The sequence below is a fragment of the Suricata suricatta genome, chromosome 2 (genome assembly GCF_006229205.1).
Source record: "Suricata suricatta isolate VVHF042 chromosome 2, meerkat_22Aug2017_6uvM2_HiC, whole genome shotgun sequence".
Lineage (NCBI taxonomy): Eukaryota > Metazoa > Chordata > Mammalia > Carnivora > Herpestidae > Suricata > Suricata suricatta.
The window spans coordinates 149317039-149339003 of record NC_043701.1 but is presented as its reverse complement, the minus strand read 5'-3'; the positions used below and the strand labels follow the sequence as shown (position 1 = coordinate 149339003).

The 21965-nt window shown below is 43.0% G+C and overlaps 1 long non-coding RNA gene across 1 annotated transcript; it reads right to left on the bottom strand.

The window, feature by feature from the left end:
• Nucleotides 1-1610: 1610 nt before the first annotated feature.
• Nucleotides 1611-5767, bottom strand: LOC115273168. The gene is made up of 2 exons (XR_003900717.1): nt 5655-5767; nt 1611-3187 (listed from the first exon to the last, which is right to left on the bottom strand). It is a non-coding gene; the product is annotated as an uncharacterized LOC115273168 (long non-coding RNA).
• Nucleotides 5768-21965: the final 16198 nt, after the last annotated feature.

The window sequence follows — 21965 nt, the reverse complement described above, 5'->3', positions numbered from 1 at the left end:
CCTATGTTCTGGTGTCACAGGGAAACCTGTTGAGATGACAGAAATGCTTGGCACTGGCCAGAGGGAGGCTCTGTCCCTGAGCCCCCGGGAGCTGCTGAGAGGCCACACAGGTGCAGGAGCAGGAGTGAGTGGGACCTGGCCCACTTCATAGGTTACCGAGGGGCTCCTTGGAAAGGACATGGGGAGGCAGGGAGGCACAGTGACAGCAGCTGGTGTTCAGTGGGGCAAGAGAACAGTGGGTGCAGCAAAGGTTGCTGGGAGGTGAGTTAGAGGGGTCCCTATGGTGAGATGACCAGATGGAAGGATAATGCAAATATTTGGGTTCCATCATGAAAATAATGAGTTGTCACTAAAATGAACACTTTAAGCCAGGGTGATGTGACTGAGCTTGCACTCAGAGACAAGTCTGGGCTCAGCCTGCCTACGAGGTGGGCTCATCCACAGCAGCAGAGCCCAGGGTCGGAGCACCAGGGGCTCTCCCAGCCCTTCTGTGTAGCTCCCTCTCCTTTTTAGGAAGGAGAGCAGGTTGGAGCCAGAAGCCCTGCCTCAGTGCTACTTCTGTGAAAACGTGAGATTTACTGGCCATGCTGAACTGACAGGTCAGGCCTGCCCTGCACTCAAAAACCTCCTGATTTAGTAGAAGCTAGAGGCGGAAGGGAGAGAACAGGGACTCACCTGTTCTTCAGGGATCTGGAGGGGCTAACATCATAAAATAACTTTTGCCTTCAATTATTCCTCCTCCAGAAAAGGCTTTCCCCATGGGTGTGAGAGAGAAGACCTTTGAACCACCTGTCTCCTTCAAAATGCCGAACATTCCCTGACTCCAGCTCTGTCCATTAAGAAGTACCTGTCACAGAGGGCTCAGAACCCACAGAATTCACTTATTCCTCAGTGCAGACACGTTTGATCAATTGCTTCCCAAGGTTTGAGCTCCACCAGCCACTGGAAGGAAGTCCAGGGCCATGTCTGAGCCTGGGGATTAGTGGGAAGGGTATACTGGGAACATGACTAAGGAAGGGGCTTTAGGCCCCAGAGAATAGACTGTCCCTAGGGAATCCTAGAGGGAAGAGGAGAGAAAGGAGGCAGTGTGCATATCAGCAGTCAGAAGACTGACTTGGAAAACTCACAAGGCACTGGGGGTCAGGTCTCCAGACCCCCAGGGAGCTGGCAGGTGTTCACCTCCCCAAGGAGGCTCTGCTCCTGAGGACAGAGGAACATCGCTGCCTCTCAACGGCTTCCATCTCAATGTATCCTGTGTCAGGGCTGTGGGGTGTCGGTTCCCAATAATTCAAGGCCTGGTCACACCCTTGTCTCCTGACCTGGTGTTTTCTGGGCTCGATACCCAGACGCGAATGTCCCTGCTGCCCTCTCTTTGCCAAGTGTCAAGACCAAGCCAGGCCCAGACTGAGAGCAGAGAGGATCTCTGGCTTTGACACTGAAGACCAGTCAATGGTCTTGAGGGGTTTCAGGAGGGAGTGGGGGCAGAACTGGTTCACACGGCCTGACAGGATCCAGCCTCATCTGCACATTTGTGACTCTCTCTGGGTTCGCACAAAAAACAAAACCAAACACCACCACCACACAGCAAAGGAGCCTTAGGCAGACCCTTGTAAATATCAAGTCCATTTATTTATTTACTATGCATTTTGAAAAAGACGTTTGGTTTCCTGGCTTCACTCCTGACCCTGTGATTACTGGGGGACACCACAACTGGGAAATCCAAAGGATGAAAGATGGAAGGAACGGTTAGGAAGGCTAGAGTCACACCCCAGACTGTGGCCTCCAAGTCAGAGGATTCAGGAAAGAAAAAGTCATGTTCCAAGTTCTCGAGGTTTCCATCATGCTATGTACCCATCCGCTTGTCCAGGACTGGGGACTTATTATAATGCGTCCTTGTTATTTTTAAAATTTAAGATGATATTTTCCTATTTTAGTTAATGGCCCGAGAATGAGATTTTGCTTGTTTGCAATAAATTGCCTGATTGGGAAGTATTGGTGCAGAGGGACTCTATAATTCAGTCTTTTTTATAGCATAGTTTTTTTTCTCTCTTCCCCAGTTGGTCTGGAGTGTTCCTTTAATCAGGTAGTGGGAGTGATTAATGACCGCATGTGCCTGCCTGCAGATGGAGGCCGCCGCGTCCTCTGAAGGAGGAGGCCGGGATCACAGCAACAGCAGTGATGCAGGAGAGGAGATCCCAGGCCACAGTCTCTACCCAGAAGGTGCATGCGTGCAATTAAAGCCTTGCCAAGTCCCGCGCCGACACAAATAGGGATAGATACAGTAATTGATGGAATGTGCTTAAGGCTGTGTCCTCAGATGTGCTGGCCCCATGCCCCCTTTCTAGTCCAGAAAAGCAAAGGGGCCGGAAGGTATAGAACATACTCCACATCCCCCCTTTTTTCTTTCTGCTCATTATACCAAAAAGGAAATACTTTAAATCTTCAACCAACATTTTTAAGCACTTATGATGAGCCAAGCACTAAATGGCGAAGGGAGGAGAGGCTATAAAAAGGGGTAGTATTTCATCACTGGTTCTGGGAGTTCACAGTTTAGTGGAGGGAGGCCTGTAAACAAATAATTACACCTGAAGATGGTGACAGTCACAGCAGGGGGCTGTGCTGGACCCCGCAGGAGCTCACCCAGCTGGGAAGGAAGGGGGGAAGGGTGTTCCCAGTGGAATAGTGAGGTGTGCGACCTCCTGGTGCCCGGAGGGTGAGGGCCGGTGGGTGTGCGGCAGGCAGGGAGGGTGGAACAGAGGGGCAGGGATAGGGCAGATGGGATGGGCCCAGAACAAGGAGAGTTCACATGCCCCCATAAAGAGTTTGAATTTGCTTCTGCAGGCAATAGGGAGCAATGGGCTATTGTATAGCAGGACGCTTGAAATGGAACCGCTATTTTACGGGTGCACACATCTCATGGCAAAGATGTGAAAGCCAATGTCTTGTAGAGTCAGGATGGAACCAACGTCATACGGCTGATGGGTGGCAGTGCCTACTGTCCTGAGAGCAGCTAGACTCAGGGTGATTCTGGAGTTTCTCATGCATGCTTGCTTTCTTCATTCATCCTCTCCAATTCTCTTTCAGAAAGGAGTACTTCCTTATTATGCTTCTCACAGGTATTCCAAGTGTAGTTTGCTTCCACAAATCACTTCAGATTTGTCCCATCTTGACCTGCTGGACATGCTCTCTGATAATATTAAAAAAAAAAAAAAGGCTTTAGCAACTGGACAAACAACAAAACAGCGAGGTTCTCCACATAACTCACAGTATTCAAAGGATACAAAAAAAAGGCAGTACATGTAGCCTTGCACTCTGTCTGGGACATCTACACCTGGGTTGTTTCTCAGAGGGGGTTTGATCCTGCGTCTACCCAGTCCGAGGCCTCCGTTGGTAGGACACCCTACCCCTTGGGGTGCCTGAACCTTCTCTAGCGGAGGCACAGATGCTGAGCCCTTCCTCGTCTGAAATGTGCCTTTCCGGGCTCTGGTCAGGCTGGCTTCCTGCGCTCCCGTCTCACCTGGATGAGAAGGTCTCACAGTTTACGTTTACAGAGGTCCAAGGGCAAGCCTCATCGTTTCCTCCATAGTGAGGAGAAAGGAAAGTGTTTCCCCTTCGGGAACCAGCCATGTACGGAGATGGTGAAAGCATTTCAGAAACACGTCTTTGGTTTCCCCAAAGCCAGCATGAACCCTCTTTCCATCACACCTCCTTCTGCCTGCTTGGCTCTCTTGCATGGGATACGCTTTTGTATTCCCAGGATTTCTCCGCAGAACAACTTTCCCGTTATGTCCCACCCATCCTCCAGGCACCGACTCCAGCCTCACCTTGGAGAAGTCCGTTCTCATAATGGAGCCACATGTGTCTTCTCGTCTTGGGCCCCCTTGGGTTCTATTGACCACAATTAGCAATTAACCTTGACCTCCTCATAGGCAGGCTCTGAATTACAGAGATGTCTTCCCAGAATGGGCTCCATGCTGGTGCTAAGATTGACACCCTGCCCTTTCCCACCGTGCCCAGCACCCAGCTCCCAGCACCAGGCAGAACATGGATTCTCTGGAAGAAGTGGCCCAAGGTGAGGGTGGCTTCGCTGAGCTCTACTAAGGGAGCTGGTCTCCCTGAGGGGGCATGGCCGCATCGTGCTGTAAATTCATGGAGTGGAGCAGTGGACGGGGGTTGGGCTTGGAATTAAATAGATCTGAGTTCAAAAGCTTCTCTTTATAACTCATCAGGGAAATTCAACAAGGTACGTGGAGATACCACTGTCCCCCTGCCAGGGTAACTCAAGTTAAAAGGACTGATAGAGGGGCGCCTGGGTGGCTCAGTCAGTTTAGTGGCCAACTTCGGCTCAGGTTGTGATCTCACAGCCTATGGGTTCAAGCCCCGAGTCTGGCTCTCTGCTGACAGCTTGGAGCCTGGAGCTTGCTTCAGATTCTGTGTCTCCCTCTCTCTGTAGCTCCTCCGTTCACACACTCTCTCTCAAAAAAATAAACAATAAAAAAAAAAAGGACTGCTAATCCTCAGTGCTGAGGAGGATGCAGAACACCTCGAATCTGTGTCTATAGCGTGAACTGGCACAACCTCTTGGGGAAGCTGAAATGATCTTCTAAGCTTAAACATACGTCACAGGGCCCACAAGCTTCATGCCTGCGTGTCTCCAACAGAAAGGAGTGCTTGTGGCCACCGAAGGCATGTCAAATATGTTCATGGAAACCCGATTCATAGTAGCCCCAAACTGGGGAGAACCCAAATGCCCAACAGCAGGAAAATGGATAAGCAAGTTATGGTGCGTCTGTACAAGAAACCAAACCACAGCAATAACACGCAATAAAATTATCGCTACATGACATGCACCAAACTGGAGAAATCTCACAGACATGACATGCATAAGTGCGACACAAAATGGTGATTCTGCCTGGTTCCATTTATATGAAGTCTACAGGCAAGGGAAATCCATGTAGGGACTTACACTAGTCCCTACGTGGGGGTCTTGATGGAAGGGGAACAAGGGAGACCCCAGGGTAGCTGGAGATGTTCTAGATCAAGGTCTGAGAAGTGGGTCCTGCCTCAGTTTCTTTCATTTTAAAATGGAATCATAAAATGTGACTTCGGGTTCTTAAGGAGTAAGTGAAGAGATGGCTGTCGGGATTTAGCAGGGTGCCCCAGTGAGAAGTAGGCCTAAAGGGGCACAAGGGGAGTGCTTGTTCTCTCCTCTCCTCTGGTCCCTCAGTAGAAAGGACCTGGGGTAGAATATGGAGTCTAGAGATTGCAGATAGGCCAGATTTCAGGAGGCAGGGGGCTCCCACGTTTCCTTTGCAGCCGGGGGAGCCTGGATATCCTTTCCGGCACCATCCTCCCTGTCCTGCCCCCACCCCACCCCCCGCCGGAAACTAAGGAAGCTCTTATAGCAGCAAATGGCCCACATCCAGGTAAGGACTCCAAAGACCCCAGCCTCACTCGAGCGATGGAGACTGAGTCTGGCTGGTCCCAGCCACTTGCTCACCCTGCAGCAGCATCATTCGCTTTGACAGGTTGGCCGGGTTTCAGTTCCCATGCTGTGTCATAGTTAGACACACCACTGGCCTCGTTTCACTTGGACTTGTGTCCCTGTAACTAGAGGCAACAATTCCTTACAAAAATCAGTGTCTTTGGCTCACCCCTTGGGCCTGGTGCCTCAGTGTTCCTTCAAGCCTCGTCCTGCGAGGACTCCAGCCATTACAAAGAGCTGAACTGGGACAGAGCAATCAGCTTCTCCCGTCACTACTGGATTCCGTCCCTGCCAGAGATACATGAGCCAGAGACTCTGGTCAGAGGCTGCCTCAGAGACCCCTTCTCTGTCCCCTTCCATTCTCTTCCTCTTTCCCCAGGAAACCTTCCCCCTGCCCATGTGTCTCTGTGCCTTGGGGGCACATTGTGCTGCTCTCCTCAGTAACAAAAATCTCTGGTTTTCACTCCCTTCATTGCTTATTTATAAGCCGTCATGAAAGAACTCTAATGTATAGGGTGTGTGTATATAGACACATGAATATGAATCATTCATGCTTGCAAAGTTCTCAAGTGCCACTGTGGTACCCCATCATGAGAGAATCTCAGACTTGAATGGGTAATTAGGGGTCCCAGGGCATAGAGATTAAGGGGCCCCTCTTTCCTGTTCATCACTCCTGACTTGGTCCCCACCCCAGCCCTTCCAGCCCAACCTGGCCTCCCCTCCTCCTTATATTATTGACAGGAAACTGACTGATTTCCACTTTTTTACATGGCAATGTGTGTGTTCAATTTCTGTATCTGTCATGTATATATTTCATGTATTAATTTATGTTAATTATTTCTATACTTACATGCATTCATGCATTCTATTGAAAGTATATTCAGCAAAGGAGGGGCACCTGGGTGGCTCAGTAGGCTGAGCATCTGGCTTTGGCTCAGGTCATGATCTCAAGGTTCGTGGGTTCGAGCCCCACGTCAGGCTCTGTGCTGACAGTTATCTCAGAGCCTGGAGCCTGTCTTCAGATTCTGCGGCTCCCTCTCTCTCTGACCCTCCCCTGCTCACACTGTCTCTCTCTCAAAAATAAATAAAACATTAAAAAAAAAAGAAAGTATATTCAGCAAAGGAAAAAGGATTATTATTTATTGAGTGTCTACCATGTACTTGGTGCTTTACATAAGTTAGATAATTTCATTTTCAATAATAATAACAACTCTTTAAAGTAGGAGTCTCAAACTTGGGTGGGTCATCAGGATCACAGGAACATTTACTAAAACACAGACTGTTGGGTCTCACCCCCAAGTTTCTGATTCCAAAGATCTGGTTCGGGGTCTCACCATCTACATTCCTAATAAGTTTCCAGGTGGTGGGGCAGCTGCGGGTCCACGGACCAGACTTTGAGGTGCACAGCTTTCAAGCATTAGCCTCAATTTCAGATAAAGAATTTGAGGCTCAGAAATGTAAAGTTAATATAGCTAGGGAGTGACAGACCTGAGATTCAGACCCAATGACACCTTGCCGCCCTAGAAAGCATAGTTACTTTAGCATTTTAAAATATGTGAGTTGAGAATCCCTCAATTTTCAATATTGCAGGACGTGAAATACAGAGCTTTTCATGTCCAGGACCGTGGGTAGAGGGTGATGATATTCCTGGGCTGTGTGGTTGGAACAGTCACAACTAACCCTGCCCTCTGGGTGTCTGACTATATGCATCAGTTTTTGCCTCATGAGAAACTGCCTTGTAACTTAGTGGCTTAAATAACTATTTATTATTGCTTACAAGTCTATGGATCGTTTGTGCAACTTTGCTGCTCAGGTGATGGAAACCGGGCCGGCTCTTGTCTGTTGTCAGCTGACAGGTGGGTGGGTCTGCTGGTCTGGTGGCCCCAGCTCCCTGCCTGAAGGTTGGCTTCACATTCGTATTTAGGAATAGGGGACACTGAACCACGGGGGTCTCATGCGCATCTCAGCACGTGACCCAGCCTTATTCATACAGTTGCTGCAAGTTCCAGAAGATAGAGGAGAATCTTGTACCGTGTGCTTGGGGCTCAGTGCAGAATGGACACACATCACTTATGCCGATGAGTTACGCATTAGAGCAGCCAAGAAGTAAAGGGGGAAAATGCATCTCATCCCCCGAGGTGGATACAGGAAAAACGTGTAGCTATTTAAACACGGACCCTACTGTGTGTTCGATATCATAGTCTCTGCAAATCCTCTTTGAGTCTTTTTCTTACCTGGTTCAAAAGCAACAAAGAGGAAGGAGTACAACTCTGCCCCACTTTTTGCTCCTTTTGTGGAAGCCAGGGAAACTCAAGCTGTCATTAACAACTGCACACCACCAGGATTTTTCTCTAGAAATACGTTTTTCATTTTCCATTGAAAACTTTGAAAATGACATTTCCTTGGAACCAGTTACAAGCATAAATATGGGAGTTCAAATGGAATATCCAGTTTTCACAGCTGTATCTGTGCTAAATTAAAAAGGACAGAAAAACAAAGAGAAAGAAAAAAAAAAGACTCATGGCTTTTTGCAACAGTATGGAGGCACCGAGAAGGAATCTTTCCAGGACCGCGCGCTGCCTGCCCAGTGACTCCGTCGTTTCCAGACTGGACTCTTTTAATTAATCGTGGCTGGATTTCTGCACTTTTATTCTTGGGCTGGTGTTTTATTTTCTTGTTCTAGTGCCCACATGAGCATCCTCTGGCAATAAAACATCCAGGGAGAAGTTATAAAAACATGTCATCTTGGTAATAACATATGGCTAATTGATTTTTGAGAATCGCTTAATTGTACGACTTTAGTTAACTAAACAACAATGCCTGTTTTCACACCCCTGATATTAGCTCATACTATTTCATGACCTGCCCCTGCTGAGACACACTCCATATTTCTGACCGTAAATCTGGCCTCTGCCGAGGCTTGCATATTTCTTCCAGCTTTGTTGTGGTGCTTTTACTGCATTGGTTGCTTTCTTTTCTTTCTTTTTTCAATTTATAGTCCTCAATAAACATGGAGAAAGTTTTAAGGGTAGAAAGTGTTTGTTTCCAGTCCGTGTGAGCTGAATTTTTAATTTCTTCCTTAAATAAAAGAATAAAAGGTGGCTTTCTTCCCTACTTGGCCCAACATGTATCTCTGTAGGTTCCACTTAAATGGTATGTGAGAGAACCATGAGCCCGTGGCCTTTTTTAAACAGAGGTCTCAGCGAGCTCTGCCGAGTTAGATTAATTGCCTGGAAGTTTCACAGGGTTCTATGTCAGTTACAAGGAGGCTTTAATGTGGAAAAGTCAAGATGATAGGCGGATGGGAAGAGGCACTAGGAGAGACGGCAGAGAGGAAAACAACAGTGTTTGAGACCAGCCAGGAAAATCTGTTTGGTAGAAAATAAGAAAGTGAGGATGAAGACTAGAAATACTTCCCCAGATCGTGGTCTGAGCTGCAAGGAAGCAGGGAAGGAAAAGATCATATTCCAGTCTCATGCCTCTGGAAACTGCCTGATTGATCAAAAGTCTGCCCACCGCGTTCTTATACAGCGTCAAGGTGCAAGATCCCTATAAAAAATCACAAGCCGGGATGTGGGAAATAACCTCGGCTTTCTGTAACTCAACTTGAGGCTGCTGACTTTTTAATTTTCTTTCTTCTTGTGAAGGAAGCCCAGAGTAATCATTAAATCTACCTGAATAGCTTGATAATTTAATGCTACTTACCATGGGATAGAGCATATTCTAAGTGTTATGTGGATGTTAATTCCTTAACGCCTCATGAGGACACTATGATGCAGGTGCTAGTGTTGCCTGACTTCACAGAAGAGACTACTGAGGCCCACTGAGGTGAGTGACTTTCATAGTCGCACAGGTGTTTCGTGGTAGAGCTCAGCCTGGCTCCAGCTGCCACCCTAGGAAGCTCTTTGCTACTTTGTCTCCTTGTTTGGATGGTTCTCAGATAAAGGCTTCAACAAATCCCTGGGAGCTGGGCCCATGCAGTCACTGATGCAAGGAATACACTGAGGCTATTTCCCGAGGTGGGGTGTACGGCTCTTATTTCCCTCTCTCGCCTTGCTGCGCGGCTAGAACTTCCAGCGTCATGCCAAGCAGCAGTGCTGAGGGGACATCCTTGCCTCATTCCCAGTGTCAGGAGGAGAGCATTCAGTCTTTTGCCACTAATTACAATGCCAGCTCTAGGCTTTCATTGATACTCTTTGTCAAGTTGATGTCACGTTGTGAGAAATAAACTTTCATGTTAAAAAGATTCAGCATGTAAGATCACAGACAGCCCCACATGGAAAAAACAAACCCCCAACACGCTGTGAGTTTTGTTTCTGAGGCCTCAGGGACCATAGCATAAATAGTGGAATCAATAAAATTAGCTTTCCTGCCAGCCGCATCAGATCTCGGTAAAGTCTTCTGGAAAATATGATCTAAGTTTTCATGTGGTTAAGATTTCCCATATTGTGGCCTCAATAATATTTTTATCCACTATCCTTGTTGGCCCCACATCCAGCACTCAGTCCCTGAAGGATTTTGACAGGTCCTCAGACCTCCCCGCCTCGGGTGGGGACAGGAAGGAGCAGTAGCACGTGTTCTTTGACGGGTGACCCAGCTTCAGTGTGAACGTCCCCACGCCTGGTCGGTGGGCTTTCTGGTCCCTTAGGCCGGAGCTGAACTAAGGCAGACTGCAAGTACCCCCGGCCTGCTGGGCAGCGATTCCTGGCCTGGAGAGTCAGCCCATCACTGCCTCCCTTCTACTGTTCTCCCTCCCACCCACCATCCTTTGTTAAAGGCCCAAAAGAGCAAGTCAACCCACGGGTGTCCAGGAAAATACCCCCAATCCAGGGGGCAAGATCGATGCTCCTCTAAGGACAAGTGGGGAAAGGATCCTCAGGCTTTGTCTCCTTGTGCACAGCCCCCTCTTGCAGGAGGTTGTGACATCATGCTCCAATTATGAAGGAGGGTCTGGAGCCAGGGAGCTGGGTTCTAGAACAGTTCTTCCTCCGGGATGCGGAGGTACCTGGCAACAGACCGGCTTAGATTCTGGGGGGATGCAGACAGGTCGGGGGGCCATAGAAGTAGACCACTCAGGGCAACTATGTGACATGTTTTAAAAAATAAAAATGACTTAGAAATGTAGACTACTTTGCACTCCAGGAGCCTGTGGGAGGGAAGCGCATCTCCGAACACTGTTCCAGGCCCCTCCGTTCTGATGCCGAGCAATCCAGAAGAAGGTTTTCTCTAATCTTGTCCATATCGTTTGCCAAGTGGGCACAGTAACTGCTTATCTCTTTGGAAAGTGGCAAAGAAGGCTGAAATGAAATGTTCACAAGGCATTAAGTCAAGTTTATAAAGTGCTATGTGGAACAAAGAAATAAAACAGAAATACATGATTTTTTTCTCTGGAAAGTATTTTATTTTTATGGATTAAGGAAAGGCTTCCAGTCTTAGTGAAGGCTTTTGGACAGTGGGCCATTTGATGTGCACTCCACACTGTCATGTTCATTCACAAACTTCCCCTCCAAGGTTTGCACGCTGAAGAGGTTTGCTGAAACCTGTCTGGTAAACTGCAGTATATTAGCTGTTATGTGCCCCGACAGAGTACACTGGGTTTTTTTTTTCCCCATTTATGTGGAGATTTTGCTCGGATCTTAATTCCCTTTGACCTATGGGCCATTGTAGCCCTTCTGGTTTTAATTACATCTGTCTCTGATTAATCCCTTGGCGTTCTTCACCTTCTCTGCTGTCTCCGGCAGAATAGCTATGTCGCAAAGTACAAATGCCTTTTGGTATGTTCACTAATTTAACTGGTCCCAAATGTAGACAAGAGATACTTTCAGGAGTTTAGTTCTGGAATTTTCACCTTTCTGAATTTCATAAGTTCTTTCTCCGTGTCTTCAATGAAGCCTTTGGGAAAATGTTTTGTCATTTGATTTTTCTGTAATTAAATGTTTTTCTATATCTCCTCTATATTCTCTATATTTCTATCAACAAGAACTCTATCTTGCTCACAAACTATACAAGTCATGTGTAATTAATAGGCTCTGCCTTATCTTCTCATGAGGATTTTAGTTACTATCTGTGCCTCATATGGGGCGCCTGGGTGGCTCAGTCGGTTAAGCCTCTGGCTTTAGCTCAGGTCATGATCTCACAGTTCGTGGGTTTGAGCCCCGTGTGGGGCTCTGTGCTGACAACTGAGAGCCTGGAGCCTGCTTCTGACCTTGTGTCTCTCTCTGCTCCTCCCCCATTCCTTCTCTTCACTCTCTCTCAAAATTAAATAAACATTAAAAAAATTTTTTTTAATATCTGTGCCTCATGATCCAGAATTCTAGAAACAGCAGCAAGAGGCCTCTGGCTTCCTTGTACACTGAGTCAGCCCCCTCCTCCCCCACAACCATTGAGCAGAGGGAGAATGGGTGAGCGGGTAAGGGTGCAAGGACCTGGGCATGGACTTCAGCTCTGATACGAAGTCCGTATTTAATTCTGGGCAAGTGATTCAAGGTTTTTCATTAGTAAGACTGAGTGAAGCTATTTATGTAAAAGCCAAAAGTGAAAAGAACTCTATTAAAAAGGGGATTAATACAAATATCCATATAGAGACATGCATAGGTCTCAGAACACAGAATCAGGGCACATGTGTGGTTTTGTATGGGTGGTGATGTAGGAGATAAACTAGCTTTAAAATTATTAGAATTTGTCAGGAAACTCTCTCTGCCTCTCTTTTTGTCTCTCTGTTTCTCTCTGTCCCCCTCCCTTTCTCCCCCTTCCTTCTCCCTACCCTTCCTTCATTTCTGTCTCTCATAAACACACACACATACACACACACAGCTTTGGAATATTGATATAAGAAATTAAATTATCAACTGCATTAGAGATTAAATTTGCTAATGTTTACAGATGTTATGCTTTAGGGAATTTGACAGCAACATTTGTTTAATTTCTATAAATTTATTTAAGAGTGATACTACTGTTACATCAATGTTGTATCTATTACTAAGAATTATATTATAGCCATCAAATACTTTTTGATATTTTATTTCTCATATATTTTTACTGTTGTTCATTATAGATTATTTCTGAAAGCAAACTCTCAAGTCTCTTGTCATATCTATTTGTAATGATATTACAAAATGATTATACACATACACACACAGTGGGTTGTGCTTTTTTGGTCTCTTATTTTGTTGTTGTGGGTTAGAATTTATAATCAAAATGGGTATTTCTAATGTTTTCAGTGAAATGAGGTTCAACAAGTATATATACATCCATGTAACCACCAGTCAAACCAAGAGGGAGAACATCCCTATGACCCAAAAAGTTCCCCAGTGCTCCTTTCCAGTCAGTCCCCAGGCAGTCACTTTCTAATTTCAATCTCTGTAGATTCATTTTGTCCATCATGTGGTTTTATGTACATGGGGTTATTCAGTATGTTACTATTTTGTGGTTTGACTTTGCTTATCGACATTATGTTTTTGGGATTCCTCCATGTTACTGCTGCCTGTATCAATGGTTTTCTCAAATTTTGAACACACATCACACACACATCACACACACACACACACAATGTCATCTTTGAATCATGAGCATGAGCATGGTATATTTTTTAGGTTTTCTTTCATTTCTCCAAATAATGTTTTAAAATTTTCAGCATAGAATATTTTTGATGCTTTTAAATGGCGTTTTTATTTTATTTTAAGAATTGTTTGCAGCTGGTGTATAGGAATATAGATACTTCTGTATATTGGTTCTGTATCCTGTGGCTTCATGGAATTCACTTATGCTTCTAGTAATTTTCTTTTCTCAGAGGTTTCATAGGGTTTTCTGTGTATATGTTGTCATCTGTACATAACAACAGTTTTACTTTTTCTTTTCTAATTGTTGTAACTTTCTTTTCCTTGCCTTTGCTAGGACATTGAGTATAATAATATTGAATAGAATAGGGAAGAGTGGACATCCGTATCTTGTGTCTTATCCTAGGGAGAAATTGTTCAGTTTTATCTACAGTACAATTATAGGGATAGATTTATATACACACCTTTTATTGGATTGAAAGGCTCCCTTTTTATTCCTAGTATACAGAAAGTTTTTTTTTCTAATGTTTTATTTATTTTTGAGAGACACAGAGACAGAGTGCAAGCTGGGGTGGGACAGAGACAGAGTGAGACACAGAATCAAAAACAGGGTCCAGACTCTGAGCTGTCAGCACAGAGCCTGAGGCGGGCTTAAAATCAAGAACCGTGAGATAATGACCTGAGCCAAAGTCAGTTGCTTAACCAACTGAGCCCCCCCGGAGCCCCCCCATTATACAGAGAGATTTTATCACAAGTGGGCATTGCCTGCACATGTACTTTTTAAATATTTTAAAATGTGTATCTATTTTTTAGTGAGAGAGAGACATAGTGGGAGCAGGAGAGAGGCAGAGAGAGAAGAAGACACAGAATCCGCAGCAGGCTCCAAGCCCTGAGCTGTCAGCACAGAGCCCGATGAGGGACTCGCACTCACAGACCGTGAGATCTTGACCTGAGTCGAAGTCGGACGCTTAAACGACTGAGCCACCCAGGCGCCCTTGCCTACGTATTTTTAATGATTGCCTCTTGTTTCCTGTAAAGGATGCCCTCAGCTTCTTTTTTTAGCAGGTGCCTACCTCATCCATATAGATTTGTCTCTGATCAAGACCGTGATCCTACCACTTTCATTGATTTCATTTTAGCGGAGTCTGAAAGTTCCAAGGTGTATTTTTGCTTAAAAAAAAAAAGCTTTTAATGTTTATTTATTATTGAGACAGAGAGAAACAGAGCATGAGTAGGGGAGGGGCAGAGATAGAGGGAGACACAGAATCCAAAGCAGGCTCAAGTCCCAAGGTGTTTTGATGTGAACAGCTATTAAGCTAAACATTGCCCATTTTGTGTAGCTGTTTTTGAAACTAGGTATCAGACTTTACACTGTTTATTGTACAAACTTGGATTAATCATTTCCCAGTTCTTTCAACTCATCCAGTTTTCATTCTTTCACAAGGATATCTTTGGAATTTAATAAAAGATTTCACTATCAGGTGAACCAACATCAAGTAATCAAGCTTAAAGTCAAGGAAGTCAGTTCATTTGAACCTATTGTCTAGGATCACTCACTTATAAAGAGTTAACAGGTAATATGTGTTATAGAATTTTACAATAGGATCCATCTTTTCATCCTGCATTTTTATTTTTGAAGTGTATATGAAAAGCCAAGAAATTAAATAAAATGCCATAATTTGGAATCTGTAAAAAATACCAATAGAAATCTGTGTCATATATTTTTTCCTTAAAAAGAAGACACATTTCCTGCTCTTTCCACTAAAAACCTCTAAAAGCAATAACTTATCACATTTCCTATAGGTCACAGTACCTATAAGACACAGTTTGTGGATTTTAAACATAATTTTCCAATAAACCAATTAAGGGCTTCTTGCAGAAAATTTTGGTTCCAGGTTTGAAACAGGAAATAAAAAAAGATGAGTTTTTATGTGCTTTCAACTTGAAGAATTACATTTTTTAAAAAAAAGCAAAATGCTGATTGGTCACATTTCAATATTGCTAGCTTACTAATTCATTATTCTGAAAATTTATCATTAAAGGAAACAGTTCAAATATTTACCTGCATTTCCTATATAAACTATAACCAAGTAATTGCTTCTCTATAGAACATGTTGGTTAATGCAAATAGAAGAAATAGGAACAGAAATTTATGACTTCATAACCCCTAATGAGTAAAGGACCTAGGCAAAGATCACCCATGGCTACCAAAAACTTTAAAGTGAGATTTTGGTGAGGAATGTTATAATAGCCAGATAAGAGTGACAATCCCTGAGGGGCTCTTGAGGGGCTCAATTGGGTAAGCATCTGACTCTTGATTTCAGCTCAGGTCATGATCTCACGATTCATGGGATCCAGGCCCACGATGGGCTCTACTCTGACAGCACAGAGCCTACTTCGATTCTCTCTCTTTCTATCCCTACTTCTCCTCTCAAAAAAAAAAAAAATGACAATTCCTGAACCTCCTAATCAATCCTAATATCAGAAAAAGAAAGGCAATCAGATGTTCTATGTGTTCTGATGTAACAAGAGGTACACAGGAAATGTTCCTTCCAAACAACTTGAATCACTATACAATTAAGTCTCTAGGTCTAGCTACAATTTACAGAAAGTCAGGGGACAAAGTAATGTGTCAAGTGACCCCACAAGATGGCAAAGCTGGAATGTGGGAAAATTTACAGGAATTGACCTACTTTCTTAAATAAATAGATGGTAAAAAAAAAAAAAAGAGGTGAGGTGGAAAATAAAAAGGTCGGGGGAGGAAATGAGACCTACAGGATTCTGTGTGGACCTTATTAGGATTCTATCTCATGTAAGTCAATTGTAAAAAGACATTTTTGAAACAACTGGAGAAGTTTGAACACTGACTAGACATTTGCTGATATTCAGGAATTATTGATAATTTTGTTAAGTAGGATGAAGACATTACAGTTATTTATTAAGTGCCTTTATCAATTAGAGATTAAAAACAGAAGCAGTTTTTGATAAAATACGTCTGGGGAATTTGCTTGAGAATCTTTCAGCGTGTAATGGAGGTAGTGAAAAAAATGTGTGGGAAGCATAGAGGGTGGTTATATCATTTATCATCAAAACTGGAACACTTGAGAGTAAAGTCAGTGCTTTTCATAATTGTTCAAGCATAAACAGGCACAAACCCGCTCTGGTCTTGCATGCATGTCTGCTGAGGGCTCTGGAATGCAGCACTCTGGTCTGGACCTTACATTCAAGTTTCTCATGGGGAAGTTCAAGAGACAGTGCTCCCACACAGCAGCATGAAGGTCCTAGCTGAGGCCAAGATGGCATCTGATGGAAGGAGAAGGTGTGTATGGTTTATAGACTGATCTGAGCTTGGTCTCATTCTTCCGTCATGCTTGGCTGAAATAGAGATACCCTTGTCCTCCTGAGGAGGCCTAATTAGGAGTCCACTTCAATAGCAATGACTTCTTGTTCACCTCAGGCTCATAGGAAGCTGATCTTGGGCATTGGCCCTTTACTGACAAACAATATCTCTGAGAACCGAAGGACAGCAGCTGAGGAAAGCAGCTCCTGGTCCTAATGAAGAAGGCAGCACTGACGGTCTCCAGGGCTTGTCTTTGATATGGAGGATCTCAAAGTACCCAGGAACTATATTACTCATTCATTTTGTGTTCATTTCACAAATATTTATTGAGCCTTCTCTAACTGCCAAGTTTTTGGCTTGGATGTAAGAAAGGGGATACAAATAGAGACTTAGCCCCTGTTCTCAAAGAACTTGTGGTCTGATTGGGGCAGATAGCAAATATATAGACTATTTCCTGTCAAGAATATAAACTTAGAGACATACACTTTATTAGTTCATCCAGACAATATTACTGGGGATCTATGTAAGATTAAACATTATTTTAGACACAAGAGAACAGTTTTTGGCAGGATTGTCACTCCCTTTCTCCTCAGGAAGATTAACATCAGGCTTGAGTGGCCAGAAAAAGCTGTGCAGGTAGGTGAATTCTGGGCAAAATCTATCTATTAGGAGGCAGTAACTGGAGGGAAGAAATAAGGGCCAGATATTCAAGCAGAGACAACAGCAAAGGCCAAGGGACAGAGGCAGAGAAAAGCCAATGCGAATGTGAGAGGAGGAAAAACTAAATTCTCACCCCTGGGTGGTTTCTAGCCTTTCAGCTAACAGCCAAATGTGCTAATTGGTTGCTTTATGAGCTGATTATCCATGGACACCAGCTTCTTTCATTGAGTTGTACACAGGCCCAGCTTCCATTTTTACTGAAACTCACATCTAACTCTTATGCCTCCCACAGTGTGGGCAGGGAGTTGGGAAGAGTAAAACATGCTTAGGCAGCACTGGGTTTTCCATCATGTTGGACCAAGCCCTTTAGCTGGCACTGTCTCCAGGAATTTTTCTCCAGGCTGTTGTTGGGCATCAGGGAAATCTAAACATCTTTATAGGAAAATAATTCTTTCTAATGAAATAAGAACTATTGTCAATATCACAGTCTTAGACATCAGAGCTCATCCAAAATTATCAAGGGACTCTGTAGCTGGGTTTCTAATTTTAAAAACATTATTTACAGCATTGTTATTAAAGCTTGGAATGGGTTGGAAGGGAGGGCTTGGGTTTTATGGGTAACTCTATAGGTTTCTAGGGGTGACAGTCACAAAGTAAGTGGCCCCACTAGAATCCATCACTTCCACCACATTACTCCTCCTATGATCTGTCTTTCTATCATATGTTTCCCAAACTCCTATCCATGGGCTATATGCCACTTATCTGATGGCATAAAGATGACATTTCAACCTACAACAAGACTTAGAAAGAGAATGTCTTACCATTTGTATGAGTTTATATCTTCGGGTCCAAGCTTTTATATCTTGAAAGTGTAGAAAAAACTTCAAGCATGATCTTAGGGTAAAGTTTCTCCTATCATCACTGAGGAACACAAGGAATGTGACTAGTTCCAGTTTCTGCTGTGACATACAAAAAGGTCAGCACTCCCATCCTCACCACAAGCTAAGATCTGAAGGAAAAAAATGGGTTTTCTTAGATCCATTATATATTTTGAGATCACAGGGCAAAATGATGCTTCCACAGTTGGAGAAAGAGGGGAATATAGAAGGCCACAGCTTCCTGAGAATTGGGAATGGGGGTCCTATACAATAAGAGGAAGGCTACAGCTATAAGAGCTGTAGGACCCAGACTTTATTCAAGAAGGAGTTTCTAGGGAAACTCAAAGGCAATAGTAGTGGAGATAAAAACAAGGACACTAAAGGAAAGTAAAGCTTTAGATACCTACAGCAATAGTAAAGTGTTAACAGCATAACTCTTAATCAGATAAAAATAAACCCTCACATTGCCAGCCTGAATTTCAATGATACAATATACAATGTACAACTTGCAGGAGAAAGTCCCAAGGCATGTAAAGGCAAGAAAGTACACAGTAAGAAAAGCCAACACAAACAATAGAACGAGCCTCAATTATGACACAGATTTTGGAATTATCACAACATGGATTTAAAATAAAAATGGATTAATATGCTTAGGGCTCTAGTGGAAAAAGTGAACAACATGCAAGAAGCGATGGGTGATGTAATCAGAAGGATTGAAACTTTAAGAAAAAAATCCACAGGAAATTGTAGATATCCATACATTCCAAAAGAAAGAAGAACAGCTTTGATGGGCTCACTGGTAGGTTGGATGGGGTCAACAAAAGAATCAATGAGCTTGAAATATGCCAATAGAAAACTTCCCAAACTGAAATGCAAATGGAAACAAAAATAAGAATAATAAAGGAATGAAATATCCAAGAACTATGAGACAAGTGCAAAAGGCAGAGTAGATGCATAATGGGAACACCAGGAAGGGATGGAAGAAAAGAGCAAAGAAATATTTAAAGTAATAATGGGTGAAAATTTTCCAAAATTAATTACTGACAAAGAGAAAATCTTGAAAGGAACCAGAAGAAATAAACACTTTATGGTGGAACAAGGATAAAAATTATAGGAAACTTTCAGAAACATTCTAGTGTGTCTTCAGGACGAAATATTCAAAGTGTTAAAAACAAATCACTGTGGAATTATGTTTTCAGCAAAATTATCCTTCAAAAGAGAAGGAGAAATATAGACAAACAAGATTTTGTCTCCAGGGCACTTGCTTTGCATAAATATTACCATAATTCTTCAGGGAGAAGGAAAATGGTATAAGTCAGAAACCCAGATCTGTATAAAAAAAGGAAGCATAAAAGGGAAGGAATAAGTGAAGGTAAAATTAAAACTTCTATTTAAAAAAATGTTTAATTGCTTTAACATAAAACTGTTAAAAATAATTATAATAACACTGCATTGGGTATATATAACTTTCAGAATGGAATGAATAAAAAACAATAACAAATAGGGTAGCTATTAATTCAACTATATAATTTTAAACATCAATGAACTGAATATTCCACTTAAATAAAGACAGAAACTGACAGAATGGGTAAAAAAGAAACAAGACTAAACTGTATGTTTCCTATCTGAAACCTACTTTAAAAACAGGTACAAGTAGATTAAAAGTAAGGGGATGGGAAAGAGATACTATGCTAACAAAAAGTAAAACAAAGCTGGAGCAGCCAAGAAAAACCATCAGGAATAAAAAGGGACACTGCATAATGATAAAGGATCAACTTTCTTTTCTTTTTCTTTTCTTTTTTTTAAGTTTATTTATTTATTTTGAGAGAGAGAGAGTGCACACACAAGCAGGGGAGGGGCAGAGAGAGAATCCCACGCACATTCTGTGCTGTCAGCGCAGAACCTGACACAGGGCTCGAATTCAGAAACCAGAGATCATGACTTGAGCTGAAATCAATAGTTGGATGCTCAACCAACTGAGCAACCCAGGCTCCATGGGGTCACTTTTCTTTTTCTTATGTTTTTATTTATTTTTGAGAGAGAGAGAGAGAGAGAGAGAGAGAGAGAGCGAGAGCGAGCGCATGAGCAGGGGAGGGTCAGAGAGAGAGGGAGATACAGAATCTGAAACTATCTCCAGGCTCTGAGCTAGCGGTCAGCACAGAGCCTGACACGGGGCTCAAACCCATGAACTGTGAGATCATGACCCGAGCCGAAGCCGGACGCTTAACAGACTGAGCCACCCAGGCGCCCCATAGGGTCACTTTTTGAAGAAGACACACTACCTCACAACAGATTGTCAAAAGACAGAGACAAAAGCTAGTGGAACTGCTGGGAGAAAAAGAGGACTTCACTATTATGGCTGGAGACTTCAACACCCCTTAATCAGTACTGACAGATCGAGCATGCAGGCAATCAGCACAAACATAATTTAACTAAGCAACACCATCAAAACATTGCAGTACACACATTCTTCTCAAGCTCATTAGGAACGTTCACCAAGATAGAACACATTCTGGGGCATAAAACACACTGAACACACTTTAGAAAACATAAGTTCTCAAACTTGTGAGCACAGAGTTATTAGTAATATTCCCTTTTTGTCCTTTTTGTGGACGAAGTATGCTCTCAGACTACAGAGGGATTAACTAGAAAGCAGTAACAAAATGATAGCTGGAAAGTCTCAAAATATTTGGAGAAAAAAACAACACTTCAAAATAACTCATGAGTCAAAGAGAAGATCTCAAGAGAAATTTAAAACATTTTGTTGTTTTTTGAATGGTATAAATTTTTTTATTTTTTATTTTTTAATTGTTTATTTTTTACTATAATTTATTGTTAAGTTAGCTAACATACATTGTATAGCACGTGCTCTTGACTTCAGGAGTAGATTCCCATGATTCATTGCTTACATACATCACCCAGCGCTCATCCAAGCAAGTGCCCAAAGCCCATCACCCATTTCCCCTCTCCCCCACCTCCTTGCTATCAACCCTCAGTTTGTTCGCTATATTTAAGAGTCTCTTATGGTTTGTCTGCCTCTCTGTTTGAAATTACTTTTTCCCCTATCCTTCCCCCATAGTCTTCTGTTACATTTCTTAAATTCCACATGAGTGAAAACATATGATATCTGTCATTCTCTGCTTGACTTATTTCACTTATCATAATACCCTCCAATTCCATCCACGTTGTTGCAAATGGCAAGTTTCATTCTTATTGCCAAGTCGTATTCCATTGTATATATAAACCACATCTTCTCATAAGTTGATGGACATTTGGGCCCTTTCCGTAATTTGGCTATTGTTGATAGCAGTGCTATAAATACTGGGGCACTAAAAATATAACATCAAAACTTGTGGGATGTGGCAAAAGGAGTGATTGGAGGGAACTTTATAGCCTTAAAAGCTATATTATAAAAGAAGCAAGATTTAAAATTACTGATCTTAGAAAACTAGCAAGAGAAGAGCAGTTCAAGCCTAAAGCAAGCAGAAGAAAGGATAAAAATTAGAGCAGAAATCAATGATATTGGAAACAGAAAAGCAATTGATAAAATAGACAAAATCCAAATCCAATTCTTTGAAAAGATTAATGAAGTTGATGACCTTATACCTGGGTTAACCAGAAAAAAAAGCAAGAGACAAGATGCTAGTATGATAAATGAATGAGGGAGAGGTACTAGGACCATTTGGGCACAAAAGGGACAAAAAGAGAATATGATGAACAATCCTATGCTCACAAGTTTGATAAGATGAAATGAACCAATTCCTTAAATGAATGCAGAAGACAAGAAATGGGATGGACATGTAGTCTCTTTCCATAATTTGTAGAACAGGAACTTAACAGAGGACCATGGGGGAGGAGAAGGGGAAAAATAGTTAAGGAGAGGGAGGAAGGTAAACCATAAGAGACTCTTAAATACTGAAAACAAATTGAGGGTTGATGGGGGATGGGGAGGGGGGAAAATGGGTGGTGGGCATGAAGGAGGGCACCCATTGGGATGAGCACTGGGTGTTGTATGGAAACCAAAGTGACAATGAACTATATTACTA